Raw genomic sequence first — 15,740 nt, forward strand, 5'->3', positions numbered from 1 at the left:
AATCCAATCCATATCACTCCCTACCCCAGGTCCAGAACTTTGACCATTGTTATATACTCTACTGGCCTTCCAATCCTCCCAATGGATTAATGGTAAGCATTATAGAAAGTGATCAAGTAGGTAGCATAGTAAAGAGAGTGTTTGGCTTACTTACAGTCAGTATAATTTGAGTTCAATTCTGGCTTCGGATACTTACTGTGTCACTCTCTTCAAGCAGATTAACTTCCCTTTGCCTCAGTTTTCTCAACTATAAAATGGGCATAAAACAGTACATTACTTCCCAGAGTTCTTATGAGTATCAAGAGAGATTATATTTGTAGTTTAGCATAATGCCTGGCACATAGTAGGTTCTTTTAAAAATTATCATTTTCTTCTTTTCTACTTAGTACAACAGGGAAAACAACTGCACAAATATATATAGATTGAGAAAAATAGGTTTTGGAGGAATGACTGAAACATTTTCATGAATCTTCCATAAAGCACTATAGTTAGGTGAATGTAATGCTATGCTTGAAATGCATAATAAATTAGCTTGAAAGTTTAGTGAAACAGTTCTGTCATTCTTTTTTTTTTAAATATATTTTATTTGATCATTTCCAAGCATTATTCGTTAAAGACATAGATCATTTTCTTTTCCTCTCCCCCACCCCCCATAGCCGACGCTTAAGTCCACTGGGCATTAGATGTTTTCTTGATTTGAACCCATTGCTTTGTTGATAGTATTTGCATTAGAGTGTTCATTTAGAGTCTATCCTCTGTCATGTCCCCTCAACCTCTGTATTCAGGCAGTTGCTTTTTCTCGGTGTTTCCACTCCCATAGTTTATCCTTTGCTTATGAATGGTGTTTTTTTCTCCTGGATCCCTGCAAGTTGTTCAGGGACATTACACCGCCACTAATGGAAAAGTCCATTACGTTCGATTATACCACAGTGTATTAGTCTCTGTGTACAATGTTCTCCTGGTTCTGCTCCTCTCGCTCTGCATCACTTCCTGGAGGTTGTTCCAGTCTCCATGGAACTTCTCCACTTTATTATTCCTTTTAGCACAATAGTACTCCATCACCAACATATACCACAGTTTGTTCAGCCATTCCCCAATTGATGGGCATCCCCTCGTTTTCCAGTTTTGGGCCACCACAAAGAGCGCAGCTATGAATATTTTTGTACAAGTCTTTTTCTCCATTATCTCTTTGGGGTACAGACCCAGCAGTGCTATGGCTGGGTCAAAGGGTAGATATTCTTTTGTCGCCCTTTGGGCATAGTTCCAAATTGCCCTCCAAAATGGTTGGATCAATTCACAACTCCACCAGCAATGAATTAATGTCCCTACTTTGCCACATCCCCTCCAGCATTCATTACTTTCCTTTGCTGTAATGTTAGCCAATCTGCTAGGTGTGAGGTGATACCTCAGAGTTGTTTTGATTTGCATCTCTCTGATTATAAGAGATGTAGAACACTTCTTCATGTGCTTGTTAATAGTTTTGATTTCTTTATCTGAGAACTGCCTATCCATTTCCCTTGCCCATTTATCAATTGGAGAATGGCTTGATTTTTTGTACAATTGATTTAGCTCATTATAAATATGAGTAATTAAACCTTTGTCAGAGGAAGTTCTGTCATTCTTAGCATTAGTCAGAAATGATTCAAACAGTTCACTGTGTTCTGAGTTCAAAAAGGTGATTTGGAAATAGAATATTTAAAATAACTGATAAGATTAAAACATTTGCATTATTCACTATAGTGAGGAAAAATTCCTAGAGTTATTTAACCAATTATGCCACTGGGATATTTCCTTCTTCCCTGCCTTCTTGAAGATGTTTTATTTCCCTTTCTGCCTCCTAGCTAGTTGCCAATGTCTCTTTCCTGCCATATGCAGGAGGGAGCCCAGAGAATTTACTCTAATCTGACCTTTAGTCCCACTCTCTCCCTGGTGGTCATGGACCCAGATGCCTCCAGCTCCCTTCCTGAAGGGCAAATTTGACCACTCAGAGCACTTTGATAAGTAGATGGTTAACAAATTAAAAGTGTATCTATATCTATATCTATATATTTATATGAAGGATTATTGAACCATACCATCTGATTTACTGTCAAGCTGAGACAAGTTAAGTGACTTGCTCAGGAGTCCCATCACTAGTAAATGTCTGAGGTTAGATTTGAATTCAGGTCTTCCTGACTCCAGGCTTACCATTCTCTCCAATATGCCACCTAACTATCTCTTGAAATGTTGCTTTTATATGTGAGTGCCACATTTTATATTCATTATCTCATTTCATTCTAATGATAACTCTATGTAATCGTATCATTATTAATATCATTATTTTCATATTACAACTGGAGAAATGGAAGCTTGGAGAGATGAAGTGCTCAGCCAAAGTGAAACATTTGGAATCACAGATGCACTAGGGGCTTTGATGTTCATCTTTTTTTTTTTTAATAGACTTATTTTATAAATGATAAAAACCTAAGCCTAGAAACATGCAGTGACTTGACCAAGGTCACAGAAATACTAAGTGACAGAAACAAGATGCTGACTGGTCCTGTGTTCTTTTCGACATACAACATTTGCCTTGAGTAATTGACCATACCTGGATTTGAATCCAGCCACTTTTATTCCAAATTCAGATCTTTTACCACTGTTTCACTGTATGCTGTAGTGTCTAATAATTGAAAACAGTAGACTTTATTTTTTTATTGTATATTCTTAGTGAATGTAAGTAAATGAATATATAAGTGCATATGTTCATACATATATAGGTATGTGTATATATGTGTGTATATCAGAACACACTGGCAGTCTCACTGATGTGAAGAATATTAAAATTGTTTCACCGACCTTTTAAGCTAATATTCCTTATACATTTTAGCACAATATATAAGCATGCATATACATATAATACATATATAAGCATACATATCCACTTGATGATATAGAAATCTAAATTGCACACATCCATTTCTTTTCTAATGTTATTAATGTTGCAAAACAAAACAAAATTTAAAAAGAGAAATAGAAAATTAAAGAAGAAATAGAAACAATATTTCAAAATATTTTTTATTTATTAATAGCACAAACGCTAACTTTCCCTTCTGGAACCAAAACAAAAAATTCCTAACAAAAATGTTTCAGTAAATATAATACCATTTGTTAAAAAAGTTATTTTTAAGTTGTAATGATTAAAATTTTCTTAAAGACTCTATATTAATTCATAATTATTTCTGAGTAAAAGTGAAAGTGAGAGAGAGAGAGAGAGAGAGAGAATGAGAGAGAGAGAGAGAGAGAGAGAGAGAGAGAGAGAGAGAGAGAGAGAGAGAGAGAACGAGAGCTCATTATAACTAAAGTCTCCAAGTCCTATTATACCTCTTCAATTCATGGTTCCCTGGTATGCCTCAGGTCAAACCATGACAGCCCAGGGCAAGGGTCTGCAAGGGGCTTCTTGCCAGAGCTCAATCAGCCAACTGGGCTGGCCAGTTTGGATAACTGCGCAGTGCCTGCTGAGGAGAGAGAGAAGCTCTGGTCATGGAATTAAAAAGAGAATCCCATGCTACTCTACTCTGGTAGAAAGAAACTCAAGTTTCTTTCCTCCTGCTCGGAGTCTAATTAGCCAGGTTTTACTTCTGTCCCCATCCTATAGCCCAAAATTTCAGCCACCTAACCTACCCGGACTTCTGTTGGTCAGGAACGGAATTGTCACGTGGCCATTTAATCACATGACTCAGTCACTTCCTACCTAATGAGGTGAGTCCGCTAGAATGAGGAATACACAAAGTGTCTGAGAAGATCGAAATTTACTAGCAGAATTTAATCAAAGCCTGTGCATAATTTGTAGATAAAACTGAAAAATTAGTGTCATTATTTTGTATCAGTGGACATTTGGAATTTAAGTTCTGCCATTGCCTTGTTGAGTGGAGTTCATGTCAATAGTATTATATTCAATTCATAGTTTCTTTGTGAGATTCTCTTTAAGCTACTTGTACATCTTTTGAGAGTCAGTTTAGTCAAAATCAGATAATATATTTAGATCCACTTAAGCAGGCATACACATACTACGATATATCATAATATACTACAGAGAATAAATGTGGATGTCAGCGTTAAGGTCTACATATTATGGTAATTCCATTCTTCTTTCTAGATATTTCATGGAGAATGCATGACACATGACTCACAAATGGGCAAACTAAGAGGTCTAGGGAAAATAACAGGAATAAAAATTATTACATCTTATTTTTTTTCCTTTTCATGTAATACTTTTTCTTATACTTCTATGGATCATCTTGGGTACCCATTTGGGTTCACATAATTCATTTTGGAGATAAATTATCAGACTTTTTTTTAGTACAAAAAACAGACCAATTAACAATAGCAATTAAAACAAACGGTGACATAGCTAACTATGTTTCTGCCACTATAGTTTCTTTTTATTCACACAGAAGACATGTTCCAAAGCAAAATTTCTTTTGCTTTTCCATTATACTTTAGAATTCCTTGTTGATTTAAGAATATGAGATCTTAAAATAGTTCTCCTTTAGAAAGGAGAAAAATTCAACTTGGGAAATTAAAGATTAACAGTGATACTATTAAAAATGCTGGGGGGAAAATCCTCAATCAATTTGTAACTACCTTTTAGATGACATGCTAGGTAACAAACAAAAATGACCTTGTGAAGAATAAATTGTTGGACACTTTTGATATGAGTGGAAGAACAGTTGATTTAACACTTCTATTTATATCCATAGGTATTTTCTTGAATGAAAAAAATCATTCTAAGTTATAGTAGTGTTCAGTATTTTATACTATTGAATGGCCACTTTCAGAGAATAGTTAATGATGACAAAGATAATGGGTAAAATAAAAATGGAAGGTGAAAACATATGAAATTTATTATATCTTGAAGGTAATTTTAATGTATTCATATTTTAAGAAAACAGTAGTAGAGTTTAACTACATCTTTATCAAAAGAGTAGAGTTGTTTTGAAACTGTTACAAATAGGTGAACCATTAAAAATACTGGCCAGAAAATTTCAGTTTTCTGAGAATAAAATGTAATAAAAATAGGTTTAAGGTTATTATAGCTCTAGGACTCAATCAAAGGATGGACATATTATGATTCTTATATGAGTACTTGTAAAGGTTAAGTGGCCATCATTAGAAAAGTTTTGATAATAGATATTCCATGCATCATTTTCAGGCTCAATGACCTTTCTCAAGTTCCATTTCAGATCATTTATGAAGTCTTCAACATGATCTCGAGAGATTTATTGCTTCTTTAAATATTTTCTGTTGCCTAAAGCTGAAAGATTATACAAGGACAGTTGCTCTTTCCCGTCTAATCTAATGGCCCTTGAAATTAAAACATACATGCATTTTACAATATAATAAATTATTTTACATCCAGATATTAACATCAATAAGTAGCATTTCTTGTCTAAAAATAGAAGAGAAAAATATTTGAAAGATTCCAGAGAATGTGGGTATTTACAAATGTTATAATAAGTGATTTTATGTGTAAAATGCCAATTATATGAATTCTTCTTTATTGAATTATTCAGTAGTTTTATACACTTTTAGCAAAAGTGTACATTGGTTATCAAGTCCAATCATCTCATCGTGTAGGTAAGAAAACTCACTTTAAAGATTAAGATAGTTCAAATAATTTTCCTAGGTAGTGGTAGAATAGGGATTTTTGAACATAGATTCATATCCCAAACTGTTATTCCGTTAATTGTTATTTGGCTCTTCACCACATATAAAATATTATATTCTATGAGTGATAGGATGATAAGAGTTTCTGTTCTTAGAGAACATAAAGTCTTGGAGGAAAGTGTTCAGATTACAATTCTCTAGAGATTATATTTTAATTTGTAAATATTTATTAAATAAATTAAAAGAGCAAATTGGAGAATGCGAAGACCTCTTTCAACATGTGACTGGGCATTCTTTTACCAACAGACTCTGGAGCCATTCCCAAGGACACTCCTAACTAAAGAGATCTAATTCCCTTCCAGACCCAAATTTATACTTTCAGTGACTTGACTTTTCTAAATCTTTCTAATTTGGCAGACTTCAACCTCTGTTCAGATAAGAGGCCAGACTTCCAGATGACAGGAGTCATGTGGGACAAGAAGTAAGAATCTTCTGGGTGCCAGGGAGCCACAAGGCCTCTGCCATCCAACCAGAGTGTGCACTCATCCCCCTTATGTTGAGTAGTTTGTTGGCAGATATTATAAATAAGCCCTTGTCCTTAATCCAATCAAAGAGAGAATGTTTTTTTTTTTCAAACTCAATACGAAACTTTTCTTTCAAAATCCAAGGCTTATCTCAAGGTACCAAGAGAAAGAAAAGGGGTGCAGGTTAGCGTCAAATTACCACAATCCTCCTTCTTATTCATTTGGAAACATGTTTATCTCCCCAGTAAATGACTCCATACTTAATATCTATACATTTCAAAATTGTCTCAGCAGGATACATAAAGGGTGCAAGATATCACACATTTCATGAAGGATCTAACTATACTTTTAAGGAAAGATAGAGTGAAAAGAGAGTGGGGGAGAGAGAGAGAGAGAGAGAGAGAGAGAGAGAGAGAGAGAGAGAGAGAGAGAGAGAGAGAGAGAGAGAAGGAAGAAGGAAGAGAAGAAGGAAGAAGAGAAGATTAAGAAGAAAGAAGAAGAAGAAGAAGAATGTGGAGGAGGAGGAGGAAAATACATAATGATCATAACTGTGAATATAAATATGATGAACATACCACCAGAATGGTATGTTAAAAAAAAAGAATTATATAATATTTTGTGCTCAAGAAACACATGTGAAACAGAGAAGCATACAGTTAAAATGAATAACTGGAACAGTATTTATTATGTGTCAGCTGAAGAAAAAGAAAACAGAGTTAGTAATGATATCCTCAGACAAAGCAAAAGCAAAAAAATAGATCTAATTAAGAGATAAGAAAGGAAGCCTCATATTGCTAAAAGGTGCCATAGATAATAAAGTAATATGAATATTAAATTTATATGTAACAAATGATATAGTATTGAGATTCTTAAATTAAAACTTCAATGAGTTACAGGAATAGGCCAAACTATATAAATCTGACCAAAAAATAAGTAAGAAATTAAGGAAATGAATAAAGTTTTATATAATAAACTCTGAGAAAACAGAATGGAAATAGAAAGGAATATACTTTTTTTCTCAGGGAAAGAATATGAAACACAACTTTAAAAAATGAATTAATTAAAAAAAATTAATAATTTACCTATTTACTGCCATACTCATTGAACTACCAAAAAACTTTTTTACTGAATTAGAAAAAAAAAATATAACAAAGTTCACTTGGAAGAAAAGATGAAGAATATCCAAGGAAATCATGAAAAAAAAATTTCAAAGGAAGGAGGACTTGCAGTCCCAGATCTCAAACTATACTAAAGCAGTGGTTATCAAAACAATTTGGTACTGGCTAAGAGACAAAAAGGAAGATCAGTGGAATACACTTGGGGTAAATGACCTCAGCAAGACATTCTATGATAAGCCCAAAGATCCCAGTTTTGGGGACCAAAACCCACTATTTGACAAAAACTGCTGGGAGAAATGGAAGAGAGTGTGGGAGAGATTGGGCTTGGATCAACATCTCACATCCTACACCAAGATAAATTCAGAATGGGTGAATGACCTGAATATAATGAAGGAATCTATAAGCAAATTAGATGAACACAGAATAGTATACTTGTCAGATCTATGGGAAAGGAAAGAATTTAAAACCAAGCAAGAGCTAGAAAAAAATCACAATGTAAAATCAATATTTTTGATTACATCAACTTAAAACGTTTTTGTACAAACAAAACTAATGCATCCAAAATTAGAAGGGAAGCAACAAATTGGGAAACAATCTTCATTATAAAAACCTCTGACAAAGGTCTAAGTACTCAAATTTATAAAGAGCTAAACCAATTGTACAAAAAAATCAAGCCATTCTCCAATTGATAAATGGGCAAGGGACATGAATAGGCAGTTTTCAGTTAAAGAAATCAAAACTATTAAAAAGCACATGAAAAAGTGTTCTAAATCTCTTATAATCAGAAATGCAAATCAAAACAACTCTGAGGTATCACCTCACACTTAGCAGATTGGCTAACATGACAGCAAAGGAAAGTAATGAATGTTTGAGGGGATGTGGCAAAGTTGGAACATTAATGCATTGCTGGTGGAGTTGTGAATTGATCCAATTATTCTGCAAGGCAATTTGGAACTATGTGCAAAGGGCACTAAAAGACTGTCTGCCCTTTGATCCAGCCAGAGCACTGCTGGGTTTGTACCCCAAAAAGATAATAAGGAAAAAAGATTTGTACAAAAATATTCATAGCTGCGCTCTTTGTAGTGGCAAAAAATTGGAAAATGAGGGGTTGCCCTTCAATTGGGGAATGGCTGAACCAATTGTGGTATATGTTGGTGATGGAATACTATTGTGCTCAAAGGAATAATAAAGTGGAGGAATTCCATGGGAACTGGAACAACCTCCAGGAATTGATGCAGAGTGAGAGGAGCAGAACCACTGTACACAGAGACTGATATACTGAGGTACAATTGAAGGTAATGGAGTCCTCCATTAGTGGCAATGCAATGACCCCCAACAACCTGGAGGAATCTATGAGAAAAAACACTATCCACATATAGAGGAAACACTGCAGGAGGAAAAACATCAAAGAAAAACAACTGCTTGAATACATGGTTCAAGGGGATATGGCTGGGGATGTAGACTCTAATTGAATATCCTAGTGCAAACAACAACATGGAAATAGGTTCTTATCAAGGACACAAGTAGTACCTAATGAAATTGCTCATTGGTAGTGGGAAGGGTGGATGGAAGGGAGGGAGGGAAATAATGTGATCATTGTAACCAAGGAATAATCTTCTAAATTGACTAAACTAATTCAAATGGAAAATAATGAATGTTATTTTTTTTATAAATTTAATTGGAAATAGGAAAAAGAAAAGATGAGAGGATTGAGTCTTTTTCTCATTATTTAGAATTCTTTATACCTGTACCTCCATTCATCAGGAAAAGCACTTAAAATTTAGATTTGTAATATCTAGCAGCTTTACAAAGCTAAAGAGAGATAAGCAATATACAATATAAATCAAGTCTAGGATAGCTATTTATTTCCTTCACTCAAAAGGAAAGCTTCATGCAAAATATGCATGAATGTATTTTGATTAAAAACTAAAACAGGCAATAATAATTTAGAGCTATCATGCTCTAGCAGTAGTTTAACTGTGGAAGCATGAAAATATAAGATATTTTGTTAAATTTCTGAATCAGAAGTGTACCTTTACCTAAATACTACACTATCTTCTTAAAAGGTTTTTTGTTCCGTCAAGAGATTTCAGGTTTTAACATTCTTCCCCTTCTGCTGGTCATCTTTTCCTCTGAGAAGTACTATAACTATAGAAAATGTAATCCATAATGAAAACAAAAGGATTACTGAACTCAAACTCACAAGACTGCTTCCAAGGATACAAATACATACAAGACACAAACACACACACACACACATACACATATTAAGATAGCTGTTCAGTTATCTATAATTGAAAAACCCAAGCCTATATTCAAATCCACAAATGAAGCAAAAGAGGTAGCTGTGGTTTTGAATTTCAATACTGAGCTTATTTCAGCTGGTATACATGCTGGCCGCCATTTGTGTCTACCATTTTTGCCAGAATATGAAAAGCTACTTCCCTGACTTCCTTGGTTTCCTTCAAGATATCCTTCCTACTGGAAGATTTTTCCTAATACTTCTGTACTTCACGCTTTCTCACATGATATTATCTCTCATTTGCAATAAAATATTCTATTTCAGATTGTTCAATCTATTCAACTCCCACGACATACTCTACCACAATTATACACTGTGATGTTCACATCTTAGATTTTGCTAATCCACTTCTGCTGTAATAAATTCTCAAATTCCTTTATCCAGTCATAACCTTTTTTTCCCTTTTGATCTTTCCTTAAACCTTATGACTCCTCCACTGTTTTTTTTTTTTATTCTCTTGGTGACCTCCTATTAGGATATCCCTTAGTTTTCTCCATAGTAATTCTATTTTTTTCCCAATTTCCAACACTTGGTGAACTAATACACTTCAGGAACTTAAATGTTTCAAATTTAATTTCTTTTTTATATGTCAATACAACATTTAATAAGAATTTTCTGACATTTTGCTATTCATATTTTCTGGAGATGACAGGTAATCAGATATAGAATATAGATGTGCTATATACATCCCTCTCTTCCTAGACTGAAACTATTCTTTTGTCCATAGTTGGGGTAAGGTAGCTGCAGCAGTGCAGAATCATGGTTGCTGATCAAAGATAGCAATATACCACTCTCCACTCATGGTCTTTTTTCTGCCTATATTAAGTCTTTTTCCCTTTTTCACCTCTTAACCTAGTCTTCATATCATAGACTTTGTCCTTATGAATATCCACTCATGCATCTCCCAAGAGTTCCACACTCACTCTTTTCTTTCAAGTAAGAAGAGAAACAAACTTTTCAAATTAATCCATCCTCACTGTCCCTGGCTCTTGCTTATATAGACAGTAATTGAGGACTTTACTTCTTCCAGTAAAACATCTCGTTCCAGTACCTTATTAAATTGAACCATGCTTTTCCAACTTTTCTCTTATAGAATGTCCTTCATTTTCTTAGTTTCTACTAGTTGACTTCTGATTTCCATCTTTCAAAGTTTGGCTCTTGTTCTATTTCCACATGAAAACTTCCTTAGTGACCCTTAAATCTTCATTAATTTCTATATTTCTAACAGTTCAGTTTTTTTTTAAAGCAAGAAATAGTATACAATGTATTGTGAGAGGTATTATGGTTAATAAACAATAAAAACAAAAAAAACAATTCAAACTCTGACCAAGGAGGGTGGATTTTGAAGAAGAATTTAAAAGGAAAGAAATAATAAGAACCTGTGATTTGTTTCTATATAAGGGAAAGAGAAGAGGAAAGCAGAAGTCAATTCTATTAAACCTAGGATATATAGAGAGAGCACACTGCTTTCTTACTATAATCTTCATTATTGTTATTTTTAAGAGAAGGTAGAAATATCTGAATAAGATAATAACCAACCACAATTCCAAAGAACCAAGATAAAAGATGCTACCTCTTACATGACTGAAAGATGCTGCACTCAGGGCATAGATTGAAACTTTTGTTTGATTAGGTATCTTTTCCAAAGATTTTGTTTTCCTTTCTTTTACATTGGTAGAAGAGATGAGAGGAGGGATAAAGGTAGATTTTTGCTAAATTAAAGAAAATTAAATTAATTTTCCAAAGAGTGTAAAGTTTAAATAAAGGTAAGATGAGAAAGGTGACAATTGGGAAAATTCTTGACAAATTCATTTCAATTAACTTGTTGCTTTCCTTTTAATTAGCATCACTTCTTTATCTTGAAAATGAAGCATACATTTCTATGGCCAATTTGTGATTTATTTTTTATACTTATTTTACAAAGTTTTTTTCTTTTTTTTTCTTTTTTCAATAAGAGAGGACAGAGATAGAAAATAAGGATTATTAATTTTAAAAAAATAAAGGAAGAGAAAATAGTCCTTTACTTTGAAAAGCATACATATTTCTGTATTTCCCTCCATAAAAAATCTTCTTATTTATTCTGTATTCCCCTCCACCAAACAAAAACTTACTTATTTTACTCTTATTTTACTTATTTCTTATTTTACTACTACTTATTTTACTATAGATTTTAGTATTTAATCTTATAGTTTCTTGTACTACAAATGTGTGTATAACATTCTCTAGAGCTACTATCCCAATTTTCATTCACCTGGGTGAGTTGTGTCCACATAGCCTGCTAACAATAACCCTTTAATGACCCAGAGAGATATCTTATTGAGACCTTATCTTTTCTGTTATGGATCATAAGTCCTGACCAATTTCAGTTTTGCCATTATCATTACACTGGTTTTCATTTTGTTGGCCAACCTTAAGCAATTTTACAAAGGGGCATTTATTAAAGTGGTACAATAAGAGTTGGTACAAAACATCACTGTAAAAGAATACAAAGATTATGTAACAGTCTATTACCAATATATAAAAAATCCAGGGAAAAGAGTTGTTCTCATATAGGAAAGGGGTAGCTCACAGCTCCTGCATAATGCTAGACCCATTCTTCACGTTATATAGTAGGTGATCAAGAAATGATATAATTTTTTATTTGTGTGTCATTTTTTTGTCCCTAGATCCTTGTGAACCTGTGAATTTATGTTAAATCTGTTCTTGTTTCTCAGGGTAGACACTGACATCAGCTGATCTGAGGACTCTAGTAGAAAGATAAGCAGTTCAAAATCTTTAGGGTGCTTTGAAACTCATGAGGCTCTGCTCTGGTCAAAGGAGGAAGGAATGGGAAACCAGGCAAGAGAACTAGCCTGAAGCTAAAGTTAGGGTCTCTCCTCTGCCCTCAAGCTGTTCCTACTCCAGAGTTTGACTAGAAATTGTAATAACTCTAAACCATAAGTAGCTCGATAATTTTTAAAAGAACATTAGGACACAGTCAGGTTTTCTTAATTATATCCAAATATAATAGTGATATATTCCTTCTTGGCATCATCATTTCAGCTCCAAGCACTTTGCAAACTTTTGATTGATTATAATTTATTCTTACCACATTAAGGCATACTTATTTAAAGATGGTTGAGTGCTGGGCGACTTGAGTAAATCAATAATCTCCATCTTTATGTGTGTACGTATGTGTACATATATTATGTCATATAATGATTCTATATTCTTTAAAGGTAAAAACAAATTATGCATAATGTTGGTAACTACCCAATATTTATTAGCCACTTATGATTTCATTTCAAGGATTTTCTTGAGAGAAATAGATAACCATATTGGTTATATGTCACTTTATAACATCATCATCATTGTTCACATTTATATAACACTTGTGTGTCAGTCACTGAGCTAAGTGCTTTATAATTATTATCTCATTTAGTCTTCACATCAACCTTGGGAAGTAGGTGCTATTATTATCCCTAATCCATATAAAACTGAGAAAACAGAGTTTAACTGAATTATATTGAATCACATAGCCAAGAAGTATCAGTGGTCAAATTTGAATTCAGTTCTTTCTAATTCCAACCCTGGAATTCAATATACCAATCCTTTCTTTCTTTCTTTCTTTGTTTCTTTGTTTCTTTCTTTGTTTCTTTGTTTCTTTCTTTGTTTGTTTGTTTGTTTGTTTCTTTGTTTGTTTGTTTCTTTCCTTCCTCCTTCCTTCTCTTTCTTTCTTTCTTTCTTTCTTTCTTTCTTTCTTTCTTTCTTTCTTTCTTTCTTTCTTTCTTTCTTTCTTTCTTTCTTTCTTTCTTTCTTTCTTTCTTTCTTTCTTTCTTTCTTTCTTTCTTTCTTTCTTTCTTTCTTTCTTTCTTTCTTTCTTCTTCTTTTTCTTTCTTTCCATATGTATGTAATCAAAAATTAGGTAAAAAAAGTATAGGCCTGATAGGAAATATTTTAGTAATAGCTCCTCCTAGGAGTGTTGATTAGATTACTTGATTGAAGTGGAATCACTTATATGAGTCTAAAAACCATTCTCCTTCAATAATATATTATATACTTAAAACATTTTGAAACAAACATTTATAGGCATATAGAGAATATAATAATGGCATATACTGTTTTACCAGCCTTAGGTCTATTTGGTCCAAGAGTTGTATGGTGAATATCATATTTATCTGTCCCAAACCATTTAAAAATAAATCTCAGGGGCATAAATGCCATGCTACAAAAAAGTTTGTAAATTTGACTTTTTCTTACTTTTTGTATTGGACATATTAAAAGTCTTCAAATTTCATAATATCTTCATATCCTAATTAAATCACTGTTTTCAGATATTCTGCAATATCATTTTTCTAAATCTTTAATTTCTGTCTTAGAATCAACACTGGATATTAATTCCAAGTCAGAATAAAGCTAGGCAATAGGCATTAAGAGATTTGTCCAGGATCATACAGCTAAGAATTAACTAAATCCAGATTTGAATCCTGGATCTCCTGTCTCTAGGCCTGGCCTTCAATCCACTGAGCCAACTAGCTGTCCCCTGGAATATCATTTTGACTTAGAAGAATGATATTATATACTTAATTTGGAATAATGAACTGCTTTGAAAATAATTTTCCAAATCTTTTTATTTTATTTTCTTAATGAGGATAATTATGGTATTGTAAAAATAGAAAGTCACAGGATCATAAAAGTTGTTTTGTTAAATGATCATTTTTCTCAAATTGTATTTTTGTTTCCAGATTTTGGCAGCATCTCTAGCTAGCAACATGCCAACATTTTACTTATCATAAATGAAGCTTCAAATATTTTCGTCTGAAAGTAATCTGAGACTTTTTCCTTACTCATATTTTTCCCAGACATGGTCTCTAAAGAGAAACAAATTAAAGCAAAATAAAGATTTTATAAAATATAAATATAAACCCACAGATGCCACTGTTGAGCAAAGAAATTCAAGTTGTCCATCATTTTGCATGGCCTGGAAAGGAGGTCACTATTGTTGTTCAGCGCTTTCAGTCCTGTCCGGCTCTCTTAAGTCTACTTTGAGTTTTCTTGGCAAAGATTCTGGAGTGGTTTGCTATTTCCTTTTCCAGCTCATTTTATAGATAATGAAACAGACAAGTAGATTTAAGCAACTTGTCTAATGTCATATAACTACTAAATGTTTGAGGCCAGATTTAAACTCAGGAAGACGAGTCTTCCTGACTCCAGAACTGGCACTCATTCATTGTGCCACCTATGAGGAATTTGCTTTTTTGCCTCTTTTAAAGAGTGAAACATTATTAGCAATTTATTACCTTTTAGTTACCTTTTAGTAGCATGATTTTCCATTCTGAAACAGAAATACAAAGCAATCTTTCCTGTCATGCTCAATTTTCCACTTTCCTGGTTCCTTATCAATTTTTTTTCCTGTTTCATATCTCAGGAGAATTAGGTCCAAAGGATGATTTTGCTCCCTTATACTTCTCTGTTGATTCACCAGCCAAATTGCTTTAATATTTGCAGCTTGGAATTGTAGTACTCCCATAACTAAAATCCAATCTACTTTGTGTTTCATCCTTTCCTTTTCAAACTCTTGATGATACTCAAGAAATCAGAAATGGCACATAATTAGATAACTATTATATAGATATAGATTAGATATAGATATACATTTAGGATTACTGGGGACAGGAAGGTAGCCTATAGTTGAGAAATCCTGAGTTCAAAACTGACCTCAGGTACTCCTTAGCTGTGTGACCCTGGCCAACTCACTTAACCCCCATTGCCTTGCCCTTATCACACTTCTGCCTTGGAACCAATACACAGTATTGATTCCAGATGGAAGGTAAGGGTTAAAAAAATACATATATTACCTCCTAAATAACAAGAACAACAAAACATTTAAACAATGTCACTTAAATAACTTCTCCAAAGTGGCAGGCTATTCTTTTTTAAATAATATTTTATCTTCCCAAAATTAACATGTAAAAGCAACTTTTAACAATCATTAAAATTTTTTGAGTTCTAAATTTCCCACTCCCACTCTCTCCCTTCCCCCCTCCCTAAAATAGCAATCTGATATACATTTTACATTCACATAAAATATTTTCCATATTAGTCATTTTATGAAAAAAAAATCAAATGAAAGTTAAGAAAGAAAATAAAATATAGAATGCTTTGGTCTGA

At 33.3% G+C, this 15,740-nt stretch overlaps 1 long non-coding RNA gene across 1 annotated transcript in view; it reads right to left on the reverse strand.

Moving 5' to 3' along the window:
* The window catches only part of LOC103100616 (uncharacterized), a 64,921-nt gene extending 61,252 nt beyond the window's left edge, over positions 1 to 3,669 (reverse strand). The window contains exons 1-2 of the long non-coding RNA XR_008913765.1: positions 3,361 to 3,669; positions 197 to 247 (exon numbers count right to left, since the gene is read on the reverse strand). This is a non-coding gene — a long non-coding RNA (uncharacterized LOC103100616). The remainder of the gene's footprint in view (positions 1 to 196; positions 248 to 3,360) is intronic.
* Between the last annotated feature and the right edge of the window lie 12,071 nt (positions 3,670 to 15,740).

The sequence above is a fragment of the Monodelphis domestica genome, chromosome 7 (assembly GCF_027887165.1).
Source record: "Monodelphis domestica isolate mMonDom1 chromosome 7, mMonDom1.pri, whole genome shotgun sequence".
NCBI lineage: Eukaryota > Metazoa > Chordata > Mammalia > Didelphimorphia > Didelphidae > Monodelphis > Monodelphis domestica.